The sequence below is a fragment of the Rhynchophorus ferrugineus genome, unplaced genomic scaffold, assembly GCF_030347505.1.
Source record: "Rhynchophorus ferrugineus isolate W39M unplaced genomic scaffold, kcgeb_rfMv2 rfM1, whole genome shotgun sequence".
Taxonomy (NCBI): domain Eukaryota; kingdom Metazoa; phylum Arthropoda; class Insecta; order Coleoptera; family Curculionidae; genus Rhynchophorus; species Rhynchophorus ferrugineus.
This window is the reverse complement of record NW_027472580.1, coordinates 19411357-19433596: the sequence shown is the minus strand read 5'-3', so window position 1 is coordinate 19433596 and position 22240 is coordinate 19411357. Positions and strand designations below refer to the sequence as shown.

The following is a 22240-nucleotide window of genomic DNA, read 5'->3' as shown; positions in this document are numbered from 1 at the left end:
AAGGTGAAATAGGTATAAAGGATTATAAAAATATATTTGGTTTGTTTCATAAATTGATTATATATAGAATAGTGAATAAGTATTTGAACACTTCAAAGCAAAATTCCAAACCATTTAATTGTTACAAGCGTTTTAATGAGCACCCTAAGGTCTAATGGGTGGGGCGCGGGACGTAGTATCGGGTGGTATTGGAATGATTCACTGTTTCTTTTAACAATAGAGGCCTTGAATAAAAATGTATAGATATAATAGTGATCCAGAATGAATATTGGCATTTTAAAATTAGTTCTAATTTAACTTTCACAGCATGCGTTTCATTTATACAAAAAATCTGAAAAACGCGCATGGTGGCTTAAGCTGCATTACTAGACCTCGGAAAACTCATTTCATGTAAATCGGTATACATATCGGCATAGCTGTAGTCAAAATGTAGAAGGAGAAGAAAAAACTAAAGAAGGAAAAAAGGAAGAAAAGAAAATACGAAAGAACAAGAACGTGAAAATGAAGGAAATGAAGATTTATCGAGATATGATATAATCCATAGATTTTTAGGCGGTCATTCGCAAAATACAAATGAAAGCTTCAATTCAACAGTTTGGCGATTGGCCCCAAAATATTTTCATTCTGGTTTAAAAATCGTTGCGGTCTCGGCATATCTATTTAATAAAGGAAATTGCAGTATTTTAAACTTTCTCGGCGAGTTTGATATTACTGTTGGTAAGAAGCTTCAATAATGCCCAAGAACTTTTTTTTTGTGTTGAAAATCAGAGGTTAATTTTTTTACATTTTAGTGAGTTCCTTATTCATTTTTTGAAGTCGGTTCAATTTTTGTTTGTAAAAAATATTTTATTTTTCCCTCTTTAGTGTTACTTAATACTTTGTTACTTTAATAAACTATATTAATAAAGTATTACAATGGGTAGGCCAAGTAAAGGTACAGGCCGTATGAGGAAAAATAGGCATAAAGAAACAATGATTGAAAATAAGAAAGGCTTCAGGCCCCGGGGTCCGCTAACTAGCCTAGGTGACTTGACAAATGTTCTAACTAAACTGGAACAAACAAACAACCATTCCCCCCGTCGGGAATCGAACCCACGACCTCTGCATGTGAGCCGAATGCTCTAATCACTACGCCATAGAAGCAGTTGCCTGCAAAATTTCTACGGCTTCTCATATAATATGGTTAGAGCTTAAAAAACAATCTGATAGACGTTTGCACTGAACGATTTCCGATTTTCCGTCACATTATTTAAGCGAATTTGGATAAAAAAATATGTGAAAACTTTGTACGTGCCTTTAAAATTTGAGATTTTCCTTAAATTTGCCCGAATTCCACCATCAGATCATGTCTTGATTCCAATGGAACCACCTCGAATGTGCAGACCGCACAGTGTTCGAATAAAAAAAGAATTTTGAAAATCGGTTCATAATTGGCGAAGAAATCGGCGAACATACATTAATGAAAAAAATATATATAGCCGAACATAGAACCTACTCCTTTTTTGAATTCGGTTAAAAATGTTTGTGAGTGTTAGTTCTTGAGATTTAGACCTAGACTAAAATGATTCCTTTTTAGAGTCCGATTATTTGATCCTCGATGGCCATTCATCATTTTAACTTGTCAGCAAATCAACATAACATCCGAACACGGCAATTTTTCCCAAACTTACGCGCTAGTATCGAGCGTTTTTGCGTATTGACGTGAGTTACGACGACGGGCGTGGTTCCTCATCGGTACCGGGAGGCTCGCCGAGGTCGTGGAAGGGTCCAACCGAGCGAAAGTGCCCCCGACACGAGACCACGGCACCGGACCAACGCTGGTCTCGGCCGAAACTTAAGTTTGGTTCTGGGGTGCGAAAGAGTCGGTCGCGTTCGCGGGTTCCACTTTATCAGGTTCGAAAACGCGCGACAATTGTTCGATCAAGTAGACCGAGAATCGTCAAGTAAGTGCGATTATTTATTCTATTGAATCGTTTAGATGTTTGTGTTTTGTTTCATTTTATTCGGCGTTAAATCAGAAATATTTGTTTTAATCGGTAATTGCTATAATTTTAACTATTTTGATTGCCAGTAGTATATACTTGCACTGTGTGTAAAAATTCATTTTATGTGGTAATTTTCTCGTTTAAATATTTCTGATTATTTTATAGAAATCTATGCAATATAATTTTATATAAAGTTAAAGACTATTATTTCCATCCATTATACTAATTTAAATAAAATGCCAAGAAATCATCATTTTGGCTCCGTATCATGGTTAGTAAAATTAATAAGCATTCATGTCAAGAATTCCATACCCTCAGAGCAAGGAACTCTATATTTCACAGTAATTATATTACTACTTTTATACATTCTCAGAACATTATTTTAGTGTACTTGAAAGTTAACTCCTTATCCACTATTTATATATTCGGATTATGTTCGTTAACTATACAACACTACTCTGGAAATTTCCTAATTTTGTTTATATCTAATGTCGCTGGCGTGATCATTATCCGTTGCTATTAATATCTTTATTATGCTTTATTATATTGTTGCTAGTTGTTGCTGACTAATATACAATTTGTTTTGTTAATAGCTTAAATCTCAGTATATATCTAGGAGGACCCATTGGTCCTAACTTGGCCTCTGGTCTAATAATGTTTATGTATTAAAACTGATGCTTTATCTCTTAAATGCACCTTACCACAATACACTACATTAAACCACACATGACCAAATGGTTTGATTCTTCTGAGTTTGTCTTCTGTCCTAATGATATCCAAGAATGAAATCCATCCTCATGTCTTTTTGCGATTCTTTTTATTTTCTATGCGACAGCCGGTCTCAGTGTAAATAATCAATCCTGTAGTATCTGGGTGTGCTTTTATATTTGCTTGTATAATAATGATAGTTGTGATTATCTTTCAATTAACCAATACATTTTTCTTTATTGCCAGTTCTTTATCTTATTAACTACTTAATATTCCTTCCAGAGAGGCTTTTCATCAATGGTTATCTCAAGATACTTAGTAGTGTTGCGATATGAAATTGTAAACTTATTTATTGTTACTAGTGTTTGTGCGGTCTGATTATAAGTGAATTACACATTCCCATATTTACTTTGGTTAATTTGTATTCCTTTGTGTCCAGTTATTTATATTAGCACTTGCCTGTTGTAATTTTCTTGTTGCTACTTCGCTATTATCTCCGACAATAAGAATCGCAGTTTCGTCAATAAATGTAGCCATTATGATATTTTAATTTTGTTGTATATCACATATATATTGCATTGTAAATGTGCAAACAAACATTGGCCATAATACACTTCCTTGTAGGAAACAAACCTGCTTTAGCCTCTTTTATCGTATAGTAGGTTTCCTCTTGTTTGTCTATAAACCCTTTGGCAGTTATGCAATATTTTAGTATTTCAATGTGTTGCTTTGATAACACTTTCTGTAGCTTATGACTGATGCCATTGTACTTAACCTTATGGAAGGCTTGTGGTATATATATATACTACAAGAATATAGCTGATCACACACATAAGATCCCATCTTAATAACTATATTTATAATGGCAAAAGCATTATCTAGATATATCCATGAATTTAAACTTCCGCTTTAGCAGTGAGTAAATTTAAATTTGATGCTATAAATCGCGTGAAAGTCTCATAAGGTTCCAGATTCTGATCATCACAATTTTGAAATGTCTATTTAACTTAATTTGCTCTCCGACAACAACAAAAATTGTTTAGATTTAGAGAAGACTCCTTTAATTGTGTTAAACAAAAAAAAATCCAAGAAATAATTCATTGTATAGACAGTTTGTTTTATATAAAACGCATAAATATTTCCCTTGAGAGTGGGCATAAATATTGATTTGAGTTACCACCTAGTTAAGTTTCAACTCACTTTAACCGTTGAGTTAATGTGAGATGCTGTTAAACAATGTCAGCATTTATAAATACAGAATTATTTGTCAAAAAATATTGACACCTTCTAGAGTCTTAGTTTCAGTTTTTACAGTGGTCTAGTAAGTAAACTTTAATTTCAGGCTATGAAATATTCTGATATATTAGATTTACTGTGAAGTCTCTAACGCTTGAACTACTTAGAAAAAATGTTTAGTTGAATATGTAAGTGATGGCATTTGATCGGCTCTAAATATATTGAATAAGATAGAAGACAGAACTATTTTCTAGAGGCCTAACCATTAGTTCTCTTATTTATCTATCGGAAAATGAATAATCAGTAAAAGAGTGAAAATTTAAGTTTAATTTTAAATTTATTGTTTAATAATCGGCTCAGAGTTGCTAAGACTGAACGTTAAACTAGGTCCAAATTTACTAAAATTAGGAAAATATTAATTATGGTCCGATACAAATACGCCGTTAAGTAATATATGTATTACGGATAAAGGAACACACATTTTGGTTTCTTTCGGTAGAGGATTTTTAAATCGGATAACTTTAGCAATAATTATTCAGAGAAACAATACTAAGGTGGATTTAAAAGGAAACATTTTTCCGTAGAACATTTTAGGTGCTTAGGTAGCGCCATTTGTTCATTCAGTCATAAGTTCTTCGAAAACAAATATCAAGAGTTCTAAAGAAGAAATCGATCAAATATCTAGAAGTCAGACAATTATGTTTTCATCATAAAGTGGTAAAAAATTAGCAATATTTATTAGTGTTTGGAACTTTTATGAGTAAATTTATTTTGAGAAATATAAATAAACGAAGTTATTTTCCCCCATGACAAATCCATAGGGATTTAATTATTACATTAAATTTTGAAAAGAATGATAGTGAAAAGTTTTTTAATGTGGAGGTTTTTTGTATAAATATATAGATTATAATGTATACAGTAACATATGTAGGTAGAAATAATAGGTCAATTGAAAAGTCCCCGGCCTGACACATAGATGGCGCTACTAGAATTAAATCCATACGTTTTTTACTTAGCACTAAACCTCAAAACATTCGTGTATAAATTTGACAACTGTCGCATTAGTAGTTGTGAATTATGGCATTTTGAGTGAAGCAACTTTTGTTATTGTGAAAAAAAAGGATGAAAAGGAATTTCGCGTGTTGATAAAATATTTCCTTTTGAAAGGAAAAAATACAGTTGAAGCAAAAACTTGATTTGAGGCCGAGTTTCCGGACACTGCCCCAGGAAAACCAATCATCAAGGATTGGTATGCTAAGTTTAGACGTGCTGAAATGAGCACTGAAGACGGTGAAGGCAGTGGATGCCCATAAGAGGTTCTTACCGACGAAAACATTAAAAAATCCACAAAATGGTTTTGAATGACCGTAAATTGAAATTGAATGAAGTAGCAGACAATCTAAAGATATCAACTGAACGTACATCATATCATTTACGAATATTTGGGTATGAGGAAGCTCTGTGTAGCAAAAAGTTGGGGGGTCGCTATAATCGGTGTATCACCCTTGAAGGGAATTATGTTGATTAAAAAAAGTTATTTGGCAAAAAATATGTTTTACTATGGTAGGCCGGGGACTTTTCAATTGACCTGTGATGTGGATGATTTTGTTCACTGTATATGTTCATAAATAATAAAAATAGCAGCGATTAGTTATCTATCTATCTATATATATATATATATATATATATATATATATATATATATATATATATATATATATATATATATATATATATATTTACTTTATTATATATTTATATATTACTATTTAATATATAAATCTTTCATATTGGAATAAATATTATTAGTTGATAATCATTTCATTACGCATTCACACAAGATGTGTTAAAACCACTGAAGACATAATTATAATTTTGCTAAATTATGTCGTTAATTAACTCTTCATGCTGCTTATATTAAATGTATAGCCTGTTAAAAACAAAATTGAAAATTTATATATCATCTGAAATACCACTGCAACTGAACTATAGTTTAAATAATATTTGATGTTATTGTTAATGAATTCCTTATTTATTGTTCGTCTATAAGGCTTGCAATGATTTATCGTGATTTTTTCATCAAATAAGCTGCTCTATTGTGTGATTTAGTTCAATTGGATTGTTAAAATTACTTATAAATGAAATTTGTATTATAATAAATTAAAGCGAATAAATAAAATAAGTTGGTAATATAAATAACCTGTTTTATTTTACTTTAGATATCTTATATTTTTTGATCACAGTGGTATAATCCTATATTTAACTTAAGATGATTTTTTTTATAACAAAAAATCCAAAATACGTTTTTAAACAGGTTTATTTCGAATATAATTGTATTTTCGTGTTCGACTTGTTTTCGTTTTGTTTTTGCGAATTCTTTATATTAAAATATTTCTAATTAGTCTTTTACGATACATCTTTTAAAACGTTTTAAATTATTGAACTACTAATCACAAGTGGTTTTTAATATTTCAAAGATATTTTATTATTAAAATTAATAAAGTACTACGTCTTAGGAAGAGTTCGCACACACAGAAAATATTCTTGAATATTTAAGAAGTTTATTAATGACATTCGATGTTGGAATTAGTGTCTTATCACCATGATAAGAAAATATTCGTAGATCACAATTAGCTATTTATGAATATCTGCTTATTTCATAAAAAAACTACTAAATAAAAAATTACAAATTAAAACTTAAAATTTTAAATAATTGAAATTAATTTTGGAGATGGGTAAATTTGGGAGACTAGAAAATGAATGTACGATTTTCACTTCTGAGAGTGCTGAAGAGAGAATTTTATTTGATAATTAAATAAAGTAATGTTGGTTGTCATAGAGAATGCGTTATCTTAAGTTACAACCCATTCAAGAAATGTGAGTGTGTAACAAAACACTATCGTTTCCTGTGCAGAGCTCTTCCGCCATTAGGCGAATAGTTGAGCATATTTACATTAACCTTCGCCAGTAGTACTTTCATTAACTCGACATTTTCCAAAAGTAATGAAATCAGCCATGTTTCCGGTCGTACCTGATATATGTTCGAATTGGATATTGTTTGTCAGCGATAAAATTTAGATTCATATAGTAAAATATAGATTGGAAAAATTATATTTAGGCTTCTTTCCATATTATTTAAAACACATTTTTTGATATACATTTAAGGGAGGCTAGCGTTATAACACTAAACTTATTTTGCAAAGACCGGAACAAGGGGCAGTAAGACGGAGTTAGGTCCGGGCAATAGGGTTACTGTATATATTGTTATTATCCGGGCTAAATAGTATATGGGTTATACAATTGTGTAGGTTATTTTTGGCCAATAAAACAGGCGAAGAAAGTTGTATCTACCGATTAAGTAATAGGCCGAATCGGCCAAGCTACCTGAGCATTGCATTGCATTGCATTGCTTTCCTTGCATTGCTCGGCTTGGGTTTTTTCAAATGTGATGTCAAGCAAGCAAGTTTATAGTCTTTCCAAAATAGCAGTAAACTCACGTCATCTCAATTTATGACGTCAAAACGTGGCAATGGTGTAGCATTAAACTTTGAAGTTCGTTTATTTTAGCTTTGATATAAATAACATTGTATTATAAATACAATAATGAAATAAAAATTTTAAAAATATAATTTATTTTAACATTATAATACATCTAATGCATATATTATTGAAGGATTACAGTTAATTAAATATCTAGAATAGTTTGTAGGTTAGAGTTATTTTATTATAGTTACATTGAACTAGTTTCTAAACCGCCTATACTATATCCTGAAGACTTAATCCTAATTAATAGTTGTACATCTAAGTAATGTATTTTATTTTCATTAGAATGTTTTTTTCTTTTTATGTTTAGTTGACAAGCTCCCTCGTTGCTGTATTTTCTTGTTGAATCATTCTGATATCACTGTATTTCTCCTTAGTTTCTTCTATTATTTTTTTTTAAATAAAATTAGATTTAATCACTGAATTCTCCCTTATTAAATTTGCCATATCTACAAAATAGTTAGTTTTCAATATTTTAAGCAAATGTTCATATATATTCTGAATAATTACAGACATATCTGTGCACATAATTTTTCCACACTCTACAATATGATTTTCTACAGTTATCCCATTAATTATATACTGTAATCTTAGTATTGTACTATGTAATCCTTAGTATTTTGCACTTAGTATTTTTCACTCTCATCGCCCTGTCTTGGTATTGTCAACATCTTAATTATACTCTCACATCCACAAAATTTCATTCACTCGCTGTCATATTCTGAGCCACTATACAAGTCAATAACTAAGGTGTTAATTTCCAATTTAACACTAGTCCACAATTCCACCATTTGTCAATTTCTTCTTCTGTGTGTCTGATGGAGGTGTCTAAACTTTATCACATCCCATGACAATTCGATTTGATTTTATATGCGGTAATAGGGAGGACTGAAGACTCTGTGGCCATATTGTCTAACTACACTGTATTTTTTTCCAGATCTAGTACAAAAAAGTGAATTGCATAAATACAATTAAACATCGTACTGCAACAACAGCGTCTTGCCAAGGGGGCCTAATATTCCAATTTGAAATACTTATGTCTATACACAAATTGAAATATTAGGCCTCTCTTAATTTTATCATATGCTTTTAAAAACGGTATTATTTTAAGAACAATGAGTGATATTTATAGTATTTAGATCCTATATTTCCTAACAGAGTTTGAAGTGATGACTTATGTTCCCCAAAGAGTTCCATATCTACCTGTTTTCTTTATATACTTTCCCTACTAACAGTTTTCTCTGAAATAATTATATTGTTTATCTTTTTTTGCAAGACAATAAAAATATATCCAATAAAAACCCCATAAACCGAATATTTAATGGAGTCAATACATACGTCTCTGTTCGAAGTTATTGATTAGTTACGTAATCTTTTTTTAAGCGACTATTTATTTGGCCTTGGTATTTTCAACCCGAGTAATCACAAATATTAAGCAGCGATTTTCAATTTATCAAAACAATCAAACCGCCAAGGCAACGGTTGCTGGTTCTAAACCCTTTATTATCACTAATGTTTGACATTTGACAACCAAGCAACCCCTGCAGGCTGATTTGGTTACATAGTCGAACGTAGCAGACAGAATTGTATCTCTTTATAACTAAAATAAAATGAGAAGGAAAATATTGTCTGATATTAAAACGAATTTACAAACGGCAATAGGCAATACATTATACATCCTGATGAAGTGAGTTCGCTGCCGCTTCGGATAGACTTTACATGTTTCTCTCCAAGATCGTAGAGCAATGTTTGACATTTGACAACCAAGCAACCCCGGCAGGCTGATTTGGTTACATAGTCGAACGTATCAGACAGAATTGTATCTCTTTTTAACTAAAATAAAATCAGAAGGAAAATATTGTCTGATATTAAAACGAATTTACAAACGGCAATAAGCAATACATTATACATCTTGATGAAGTGAGTTCGCTGTTGTTTCGGATAGACTTTACATGTTTCTCTCCAAGATCGTAGAGCATAGTTGAGGAAGAACTGAGAGATGCAAATTACAGTGGACGTGTCTGTCGAATGAAAGATGAACAAATTCCTCACAAGCTTTTGTGGCAAAATCGATTTCTATTAGGTGAAAGGCGCAGCGAAAAGCCCTGAAAACATATGAATCAAGATCATTATAAACGATCTGATGTCTTTAGGCAACAGTGTAAAAGGAATAACAGCATCACTTCACGCCGATAATCAGAGTGGTTGGTCACTGGCCAGCCGGTAGGCTTAGTGCTTGAGACTGTGGTGCATTGTACAGACAAACACTGGTTGGTATAAAGAGAAATCCTATATTTTCCTGTTAATTCCTGAATATTTATATCGATCGTATCAGTATTCATAAAATATTTCTCACTCTTAAGTCTGAATATATCTATTCGAAAACCGCTTGCGTAAGTCAGTCATACGTTGCTGCATAAAAATGCATAAGAAACTACACGTACATTAACATCACGTAGAAATTCCTATCACAACCAAATACGTTAATAGCATATGTTCATTTTAGTACGCAAGGCCACTCTTCTAGAACCACTGAAAAATCGAGTTTCTTAAAAAATTCCCTCTCCAAGTCGATCACACCTCGACAAAGTCGTCAACCAGAACAGCGTCCGCGTAAAGTCCTATATGCACTCCATAAAAATCAATATGCGATCGAAAAATTTGACGCACAAAAAGCTTGCATTTTCATATTTCTGTTAATTGAAGCTTTTATCGGCTTTAGAATGTCTTAATTAGAACCGACACAAATTCGGTTTTGCAATGGTACATATTAATGAAGGATTTTGTTTTTATATGGTGGTGGAAATGGGTGTGTTACAAACAAGCATATTGTGATAAGAATTTGTCGCTATGTTGCTCTATATGTGTTAATTGCTTTTAATGTTGGGGGAAATGTTTATGTTCTTTATTTTATTTCCCACTGATATGATGTAAAATAGTCTAATATAATGTATTTAAAAAAATTATCACGATAACGCATCCTGTAATAGATGGCTTTAAAGTAACATATCACTAACAGGTTAATTAAAAAGCCACTGTCTACCATAATAAAATCCATTTTTTGGCAAAATTAGTTTTTAACATAATTCCCTTCAAGAGTGATACACTAATTATAGCGACCATCCAACTTTTCGATACCATTTTTATAGTACGATTTGTCCTTTGCTTCAAAATAGGCCTCAGTTTCGTCGATCGCCTCTTCATTCGACGAAAATTCTTCCCAGCGAGCATTCTTTTGAGATCTGAGAAGAGGAAATAGTCGCTGGCGGTCAGATCTGGAGAATACGGGGGATGAAGAAGCAATATTCATGGATTTTTGCCCTCGTTTTCACTGATTTGTGGCAAGGTGTGTTGTCTTAGTGAAGCAGCACTTTCTTTTCCGTCAAAAGCCGCCGTTTTTCGGCGATTTCGTCTTTCAAGCGGTCCAATAACGCTATGGAATAGTCGCTGTTGATGGTCCTTCCTTTTTCAAGGTAGTTAATGAAAATTATTCCATGCGAATCCTAAAATACTTCCAGGATTTTCCATGTAGTCCACTCGGATGACTGTCGATTGGACTTCAGAGTGAAATTATGGCGCCATGTGTCATCCATTATCACATACCGATGCAAAAATTCGGGTTTATTACGCTTGATCATCTTCAAGCACTGCTCCGAATCATCAACTCGTCGTTGTTTCTGGTCAAAAGTGAGCTCACACGGCACCCATTTTGCACAGACCTTTCTCATACCCAAATATTCGTGAATGATATGATTTAAACGTTCAGTTGATATCCTTAGAGTGTCTGCTATTTCATTCAGTTTAAATTTACTGTCATTCAAAATCATTTTGGGGATTTTTTAAATATTTTCGTCGGTAACAACCTCTTTTGGGCGTCTACTTGTTCACCGTTTTCGGTGCTCATTTCACCCCGTCTAAACTTAGCATACCAATCCTTGATGGTTGATTTTTCTGGGGAAGTGTACGGAAACGCGGTATCAAGCCAAGTATTTACTTCAACTGAATTTTTTTCCTTCAAAAAGCGATATTTTATCAACACACGAAATTCTTTTTTATCCATTTTTTTCGCAATAACAAAAGTTGCTTCACTCAAAATTCTATAATTTACAAAATAATAGTCCGATAGCTTTTCGGGGAACTTTTCAACTGACCTGTTAGTAATAATAATTCAATAAACGCGTTATATATTTTGTTGGAGAGGTAAAAATTACAATAAATAAAGTACTTCTGAAAAAGAGAATCCAGCATTTTGTAAAATATGACTCCAAAAATTAAATTTTGTCCTGTTTTGTCCTCCTATGTCCGAAAAAAGAAAAGTGCAGCACAAACTCATCGAAGATTTTGAGGTGCTCTTGGCGATGAGTCCTTAAATAAATTTCACTATTAGAACTGGTTTGCTAGTACTATTATCCAAAGCGAAAATATCATGGCTACCACCTGATCATGCATCAACGTCAACGACAAAGCAAATCCATGGCTCCAAGGTAATTCTCCCTATTTGGTGAGACTAGCTTATTATTATGATATATTATAAGCTATTAAAACCAAATGAAACCATTAATGGGGATCGCTGTCGACTGGAATTGATGCATTTGGGTGGTCACTGTGCAAGAAAAGGTCATAGGAATACGAGGAAGGAGACAGTAATATTATACTTCAGCGTTGTCATGCTCCTCAACTGCCACCCGCCGTATTCTCCTGACCTTGCTCCTTCTGATTACAACATATTCCGACATATAAAGACTAGAAATATGGAACAATTTGTGGATAACCTCAAAGACACATTGTTCTTTCGAAACAAGTAGCGACTATCGATGGACAATCCTTTGAATAAAATACATTGTACTGATTTTTTACAATAAAGCTTCAAATAAAAAAAATCCTAAAAAAGCTAATTTATTCTACAGCAGTACTACGGAACTGTCATTCGAAACATGAAACAGTTTTGAAGTACTTACATAAACTGGATATTAGGAGAAGCTTGATGGTTGGTTTCAACATTCATTAGTAGTGAAACATTTTATCGTAATGAAATGAAAATAATGACTCGTATTTTTGCAACGAATGATTAAGAACGAATTTTTGAATTTCAAAAAATCTGCAGCGACAGAATTGTGGTTTTATCAGACAAATCAAACTAAATCGCTATGTCTAAATATCAACTACTACTAAAACTGTTCATGGCGTCATTTTTGAGCAGCTAGTGACACATTATCCGGGAGATATATCAACTCCCTCCTAAAGAAACTACCAAAATTGTTTTATAGTACCGCTTGTGTCTTACTCTTCCAAATTATATTAAATAATTTTCTGCATTGTACAGTTTCTACTCAAATTTCCATTATGTATCATTGGAGACGTTTTTTTGAGTTTTGGTAACCTACTAATTTGTAAGCTTTTACCCAAATTCTACTAGACTATGCTGATTCAAATCAACTTTAGTCCGCCTTTTCTGACCTTATACCTTGAACTGCGATGGTTGTGGCGGGAATCCATATACTAGGTTTATTCAAAGCTTATACTCGTGTATTATAATAGTTTATGGCTAGAGGACATCACTTAAATATACCATTAAATGCTTAGAGCATCTGTGTAATGATTACCAGTGCGAAATTAACGTGTTTTAGTTTCTTGATAATATGTTTCTTTTCTTAATAAATAAGCTGAATTCTATTAAATTAATGAATTAAAAAGAGAACTGTCTTATAACTTCAGCGGAATCCTAACGACTGCATTAGTTATCAACATTTTTTTGTTTTAATTCGAAATTATTTTTTTACATGAAGAAGGGGCGAGTATTGTAACATAAACCAAACCCCTCTAGAAATCTCACTCATCCTATCATTCAGTCCAAAACACCGGCTTATTGTTTTTTTTTTTGAACAACCATTGCTATATCAGTGGCGAGATATTGGCTTGGATAGCAGACTTTTCTTTACAGCCTTTTAAAAAAATATTTAAAAAATTACCAAAATTACTTTGAGTAAAGTTTATTATTTACGTCGCACGTACGTACGCGTACGTACGCAAGTCATTTATTATTTATTTATTTATTAGAATATAAGCTTTTTTAACATGCCTCACAGTTTTGGATTAATGTCTGTTTAACCTGTTATTTATTGTTCAGTTACTTACTGAGCAGTCAAAATGACAAACCCGAATATAAATTACAATTTATATAAAAATGACTGTTCGTTCACTACAGACTGATTACTCAATAATTTGTTTAATTTTAGTTATTTATTTAGGGGAAATTATTTTACAACAAATTGAGACACATATACAAATTAATTATACTTTTTTCATTACTTTATTTTAAAAAAAGTTTCCTTTCTCTTGTATTGCTCGGTAATATTGCTTTATAAGTAATATCGACATAGTGAAATATATTTTTATAAACTATTGTATGAAACTAATTAAATTGATTTGAAATTGAAATGTTGTTTCTTAATGATAATTTTAATAATTCATAAACTGAAATGCGTGAACGTTTATTTTTATTCAGTTTTAAGTGTTTCTTCCTGTTGCATAATACAAATATTCTAGCTGTTTAAATGATATAAAATAGAGTGTAAATAAATATGTTGGATTTATAGTTATTATAATAAATATTATAACTTATAATAAAAATACAGCATTTCAATATAATTAGAATATAGCTTAAAACAAAATATGCTTTAGTTACCGCCTATTTTTTTACTATAAAAAAACAATATAAAATATATACAAATAACAGTAAATGATGGTTTTCTCAGATTCTTTAACATCTGGTTTTCAAATCAGAGCAAAAACTCGTTATGGTTTATTTCCCCATGGTAGCTGCCTTTGGAAAAAATACTAACTCTGCTCCAGGAATAAAACCATTCTTGTTTCTAATATGAAAAACAATATATCAGCAATGAATTACTATAAAAAACTTTATGAAATGTTATTATGATTATATTGGTATATTATAGTATCATATTATTATGAAGATAAAACCAAATGTTCTAAACTTTACCTTTTTCCGTCAACTTTTGTTGCCTTCACACTCTTTCTATTAGCTTCTTACCAAAGCTATCTCAGTGTCTCATTTTAAAATATTCATGTCTCGTCTAGATAAAAAATTGGAATAATATTCTTAATTTTATTATAGGGTTTTGAAAATGTTTTCTTTTAACACTTATTTTGCTAATTTTAAAAGTAATATCTGGAAGTTTCATTAGACCTCTTCGAGGGTTATATTTACGCCATTTATATCCTATGTTTCCTAATAGTGTATGAAGGGATGACTATTATACCTCAAATAACTACACATCTCTTTCAAGTTTTCTATGGATGCTTGGCAGACAAACAATTGTCTCTGTAATAATGGACTTAAATTATGTTTATATTAAAGAAAAAACGTTTTACTGTTTTTATACATTTCATGCATTTAATTTCGAATAGCCCTAACATCAAGTTGATCTTGATTCATAACCAGCTTCATATGTGGATGCTTTCTTTTCGGTAAATACCACGTAATAATATTTTTATTTTTTTGAGAAAATTTAGACATAGTGCCCCATATTAATATTTAGTACAACAACAGGATAACAATATTTTCAATAAAATGGGATCATCTTAATATTTAATACTATCAACACTTCTCTCTAGTATATTTTACTGGCAAGAAGGAAACCTCCATTATCTGATAAGAGACAATCTGTTAATGACTAAATATTTACTGGTTTCGACATCTTCAATAAGAGTCTCATTTGTTTAACAGCGATTTGAAATTTAGTAGAACAAGCAAAGCACTAAAGCAACGTTTTCCGGTTTACAACCTCTAATTATTATCGGACGAATTTTATAGGCTGATTCGGTTACATGTTCAGATGCATTAGATAGCAATGTGTCTCTTTTTAACTAAAATAAAATGACAAGGAAAATACTGCCTGGCTTTAGAACGAATTTACAAACTGTGATAGGCAATACATTCAACATCGTGATTACGTAATTTCACGGTTAATTTGAATATACTACATGTGTTTGAGATGATTCGCAGGTAGGATTGTAATACCCACCAAGGCATATCATCGCAGTAACTAATCTGAGGAAGATCGAATGTCTTCTGGGATGATTTCTAAGTTGATTACTCGCTAGTCGGTAGGCTGCTTAAGTACACTCAGTAAAAAATCCAAGAAATTGACGTATCCATATACATAATTTTGACCACAGTACGATTCTGGTTATTTTAATATTTTTGAATTAGGCGAATAAATTTGATCGATTACAAATACAGATGCAAGAAATCTTACCAGGCTATAAAATGTAGGCAATAATGTAGAAAAACGATCGCAGACCTTTTAGTGTGTATACGTTTATATAAATTATAATTTGACTTATAGGTCGGTAATTTCAATTAACGTTTTCTATAAAACAGATAATATGTTACGTGTCATGAATGTTGTTCCATGGCTTTCCGAGCAATAAATTTAGCTTAATGCTAATGGAATTTGGTTTATGTTAATGGAAGTATTTCCTTTTAATAATCATTTAAGTGCATAGAGTATTGTACACTAATTTAGATTAACAAGCTATAAAATTTATGTAAACTTTTTAGTACAAAAACATTGTATAACTATTTTTATGCCTGCTATTATACACAAAATAGCTTCAGATATGTTTTATCTATACTATGTGAGCTAAAATACAGCATATATGACACAACTAAATGTAATATTTAACATTAAAACCAACTCTAGGTCATGAAGGAAAGAAAATAAATTTAACAGTAGCTCATTTAGTTAAATTATAACTTTACAAGAATAAGGTTTACCTCGTTGTTATGTAAAGTATAAGCAAACATATTAAAATAAATAAATAAATATTACAAGATATGAACTAGAACATTATTGTTGAACTCTGATGTGAAATGTGTTGTTAGTTTTTCTTTATGTTTTTAGCTCCGAGTATATATCACTGTATACTGCTATTTATAGTAAACAATACAAATACTAAACTTAGAGAATAATATATAAAAAATAAAAATCTTATATATTAGACTAATTGAATTAGATTACACTAATCTATCAACATATAAATTAAATACTAAAGGAATAATTTTTTTCTTTGTTTGTATCAAGAAAATCATTAAGTTTACAAAAAAAAACAGAAAATTATATCTGTTTGCCTTGCAAATCTCTACATTGGTTTATCTTATTTTAATATATGAGAACTAAGAGTAACTATACATCAGATACTTTTAGAATTTGAAGGGTTACATCGATCTATATTTTATCTGTTCATAGCTTAACTTAACTTGAGTTTATATTTATTTTTTATGCTATTGCATGTTGAATTTAAGACATTTTGAGTATTTGCATGCAATTTACCCTTCTGAGCCAAGCGTTGTGGTTGTGTTACTCGTTATTGCTGATGTTTTTTGCAATAATACGGCGTTCAATTTATTGAATTTACGTCGGTAGACACCTGAAGGAACAGTGTCATTCAATTTTAACATGTTTTAATATGCTTAATACACTAAGCTGATCTAATCATCTACTCAACAGGACTTTATGACCATTAATATTATGTTTACATTAAATGATTGGCCAAACAGATAATGGGAAAGATCTTTATACTTGTTACTGAATACATACAAAAACATAAGTTATAAAAGTTCTTTAAAATTACAGAATTTTTGTTGTCGAATTGTATAGAGATGAAATCGCTTGATAAATACGTAATAATATATAGGTTTCAACATAACACAATATATTTTATATACCAATTATTTCCAGGGATTAACAAAGTTTCTTTCTCATAATGGAAGTTTCTCCCAGAGGTTAAGCTTCTCGGGGATCTTTTGCCAATTTGCGGATCTTTGTGGAAAAAGCTTTAATTTTCCACTAAAAATTATAAATTACTTTTAGGTTGTTATCTGTACACTTTGAAAGTTCTTTTTGTCAAAAATATTCTAATTAAATACACTTAATTAAGATATTTACCAATCCTGTACCTATATATACAGTATTTATTCATTCAAGACAGTTATATAAACTGAAAGAAATAATAAATCATAAAGTGTTATGTTATCAATTTATTTACAACATTCTCTTAAATTTATTTATAATATTTATTCTAACTTAAAAAATACGTGTCATGTCATTCAGACATCTACCATTTGTTAATATTCTGTAAAATCAAGAGGGTTCAAAATTATTTCTTTCTATTATTACTTATATTTCTATTATCTTCAAATAAGTTGTATTTTTAAACGACTTCAAAAATGGAGAAGGTTCTATGTTCGAGTGTATATTGTTTCTATGTATGTTCAGCGATTTCTCCGTCAATTGTGGACTGATTTTAAAAATTATATTATTATATATTAATTATATACATGAAAGAGTGCAGATATACACTCTGAGGTGATTCCATTGGACGCATTCAGGATCTGTAAGCTGATGATGAAAGCAGGTACCGGACTGCTTACTCTCCAGTGGTTTTTGAGGAGTTTTTAGTAAGGGTGCTCACCAAAGCTGTTCAAGTCGTTGTTTTCTTTTTTAGCACTAACCACCTTAGCTACCCCCTCTATGGTGTAGTGGTTAGAAAGTTCAGATCCCACGCGGAGGTCGCGGGTTTGATTCCCGTCGGCAGCAACGACTTTTTTTTGTTGTTCTAGTTTGGTTAGAACATTTCTCAAATCACCTAGACTAGGTAGCGGACACCCCGGCCTGAAGCGTTCCTTGTTTTCAATCATTATTTCTTTATTCCTATTTTACCTCAAACCTAACAAAAAATAAATAAGTAACTCGCTAAAAGGTAGAAAATAATCAAACTTAATATGATTTTAATGATAATAATATGATTTTCTGTCATATATACAAAATTTAATTACGAACAAAACAAATCCACTTTTATATAATTGTTTTTTTTGTATAATATTTAAAAATAATTATATATATATTTTACTTTTTAGTAAGTTCCTTATTTATTTTTTGAAGTGATATTATTTTTGAAAAATATTTTATTTTATTGTATAAAACATGATCCGAAATATTTAAACATCCCTTCGTTCGATAGCAGTTTACAAATTATGACATTTTACTAATAATTCCTTAATATGTTTTTTTGCTATTAAATAATGACATAAAATTAACTTAAAATATACCTTCTAACCAATATTTTTGTAATCAAGTCACAAGGGTACTTCTCGCGGAAATGACAGCGCATGCTCCAAATGGCCTATGTGCCTGGAGTGTTTTATTATTTATGCTAAATTGATGTATTTATTGATGTCAGTGTTGTACCTGGCAAAAAAAAAACTGTCGGAAAAAAGCATCGGGCCTTGATCGCCAATCTTGATTAGATAATAGATCAAAAATTCAATGTCAAGTTGAAGTCGTTCAGCCGTATACACAAGTCATCATAGTTTCAGTAGCATTAATCCGTTCATTAACCGACGATTTTTAAAAAGCCTTTACCGATTACACAATTTATTCAGTATTGTTATTTTGTATCCAAAAATGTTTCCTATATCCTATTAAATAACAATTGACGTACGACCTTGCTCCCACTGCCAATCGTTATTATCTGATCAGGTTCACAAGTTTTATTTTGCGTTATCACCATAAAAAATCAACAAAATGCTTGTACGGTTTTGGCGTAGAAAGTACGAATAATGCGAACAAGGTTACGAATTTATTGTCCATATGTTGGGCTTGATATTAATTTAAGAAACACGACACGTAAACTAATTTTCATAAGTTGCTTTTTCCTTTTCACTCGCAGATACGGATGATATTTTTTGGTTGTTTTCTTGACATTGTTTCATAACAGGGCAATCTCCATCAGTAATTTTGATTTCGTTATTTTTATAAGGAATATTATTATTCTAACGGATTTTTTGTAAAAATTATTAGGTTTTGGAATTTTTTTATTTTTCAATGGTCTCCTTTTTACCAACGACGGTTTATCTGAACTGGTCCTACAGTTTAACGTGGGCTCCGAATCACGGTCCTGTGCATTAAGCCTACCGACTAGCCAGTGACCAATTTAGATACAATAAAGTAAGATAGCCGGTCTCACCCAGCCTGGTTACTGGCGTGATGATTACTCCTTGTCGGATTTTCCATTGTCGCCTATAAACAGATTTACAATTTCAATCACAAACGTAAAGTACCATGTCCATCATCCATGTCCCAGCAGGATGCGAATTCGCGACTATTGCGGAGGACACTCCTGTCCCCTTGACCACTGCGCCAACGAAGCCGGCAGGTTTTGGAATTAATTAGTGGGGTTTATGATTTAGTACGATTTGTTCTTTGCTTCAAAATAGGTCTCAGTTTCGGTGATCACCTCTTCATTAGACGAAAATTTCTTCCCAGCGAGCATACTTTTGAGATCTGAGAACAAAAAATAGTCGTTGGGGGCCAGATCTGGAGAGTATGGTGGATGAGGAAACAATTAGAAGCCCAATTCATCGATTTTTGCCATCGTTTTCACTGACTTGTGACACGGTGTATTGTCTTGGTGACGCAGCACTTTTGTTTTCTTGAAATGTGGCCGTTTTTCGGTGATATCTTTCTTCAAACGGTCCAATAACGCTATGTAATAGTTGCTGTTGATGGTCCTTCCTTTTCAAGATAATCTATGACAATTATTCCATGCGCACACCAAAATACAGACGCCATAACCTTGCCAGTCGACTGTTGCGATTTCCCACGCCTTGGAGGGGGTTCATCGTGTGCACTCCACTCGAATGACTGTCGATTGGACTTCGAAGTGAATCGATGGAGCCATGTTTCAACTATTGTCACATATCGACGCAAAAACTCAGGTTTACTATGCTTGGTCATCTTCAAACACTGCTCCGAATTATCAACTCGTCATTGTTTTTGGTCAAAAGTGAGCTCATTCAAAATCACTTTGTGTATTTTTAAAATGTTTTCGTGGGTAACAACCTCTTTTGGGCGTCCACTGCGTTCACCGTCTTCGGTGCTCATTTCACCGCGTCTAAACTTAGCATACCAATACTTGATGGTTGATTTTCCTGGGGCAATGTCCGGACACACGATATCAAGCCAAGTTTTTGTTTCAGCTGTATTTTTTCCCTTCAAAAAGCGATATATTAAAAACATGCGAAATTTCTTTTTATCCTTTTTTTTCACAATAACAAACGTTGTTTCACTCAAAATGCTATAATTCACAAAATAATGATCCGATAGCTGTCAAATTTATACACGTATCTCTTGAGGGTTAGGCCTAAGTAAAACACATATAGAATTAATTCTAGTAACGTCATCTATGTGTCAGGCCGGGGAATTTTCAATTGCCCTGTTACTGCTATGCTTGGAATAGAAGGCTGTATTATCTAAGCTACAATGCGCACACTTTTGCTGCGGGTTAAATATACTATAAATATTGTATTACAAATAAATAGCGTATAGAACCGCGGATAATGTTACCGGGTCGATAAAGTCAATGGAGCATGATGAAGCAATTCCGCAGAAAAAAACCATATTAACCGGTAAAAGAATTAATAATCGATGAATATTTACAAAAGACAGCAAAATTGTTTTTTTTTAATAGCCTCCAAAAACTGGAATTTGTTTAATTCTTTATAATAGTATGTAGGTGTTCTTTTGCTGTTTATATTTAATAATACGTTTGAGTCTTTAATCAAATAAGCGTCATTTTCAGGAAACTCTTAATTTACTTCTATAATTTGAAAAAATATGCAGACGAAAACCATTGATGAATTTTAAAGCTACATGATGATATTGACTTAAGTGGAAGAAGTTTGATTCCTTAGGTTACAGTCGGTATTTGAAGGTCTCGGTGTAAGTAATATCTTCAAGTGCCAACTGAACCAGGCGATTTCGTGTTACAAAATTCTGGCGGCTGCAGATAAGCCCGAGCAAAACTCCTCGAGATTGTTCTGTTCCACCGCAAGAAGGTATTCGACGCTTATAGCGTTCAAATCGATAAAGTCCCTATCCGCTGGCTCCAGAAATTATCATACCTCGGTCTCCAGTTCGACCGCAGGTGCCAATGGTCAGCCCAAATCTAGCACACTATCTCCAAAGGTAATGGCATGTACAGTCTACTTTTCCAACTCCTCTGAAAGTAAAAGTAAAAAGTAAACTCCCAACCCCCCAGAAAGCGACTCTGTATAAAATTCTAGTCCGTTCAGTCTGCCTCTTCGGAGCACAGGTGTGGTACAGGTGCATCTCTGAGAGATAACTTGAACTACTCCAAGTGTTCCAATCCAAAAAAGTCAGCGTGTTACTCAATGCCCCATGGTTTATAACGAACGTCAACACTCACCTCGAATCAGGCATCCCGTTCGTGAAGAGCTTCACGAACATGCTCAGTGTAAGGTTCTCCCTATGCGCCTTAGAACACGTCAACATCTTGATAAAATCCCTACCCATCCACAACTCTCGGTAGATAACCAACTACGACAATCCCAGTCGTAACCCAGGGTCTCTGTCGTCCGCAAAATACGTTGCTATCCCGAACCTGAAGCATATCATCAAAAGACCATTTGGTTCTAGATGATCATTCTGGAACAAGAAAAAAAATCCTCATAATTGAATTCCATGTGTCCATATAAGATTCAATACTAGCTTATATAATAGCAATTTATTATGAACTGATAATTGTGATTATTTTCCTATTAACTGTTAACTAATTATATTTTCCTATGTTTTTCTTCCTTACATATTCCTCTTAGCGAAGTTTTACATCAAAATGAATTGCGAGATTGTTAGCGTTGTTGTTGTATTATTATTTATTATGAT

At 32.1% G+C, this 22240-nt stretch overlaps 1 protein-coding gene across 1 annotated transcript in view; it reads left to right on the top strand.

Annotated features, from left to right (window-relative positions):
* The first annotated feature begins 1603 nt into the window (after positions 1–1603).
* The window catches only part of yellow-e, a 77675-nt gene continuing 57038 nt past the window's right edge, over positions 1604–22240 (top strand). Inside the window, exon 1 of the mRNA XM_076403443.1 lies at positions 1604–1943. The gene's annotated coding sequence lies outside the window, so the exon portion shown is untranslated. The remainder of the gene's footprint in view (positions 1944–22240) is intronic.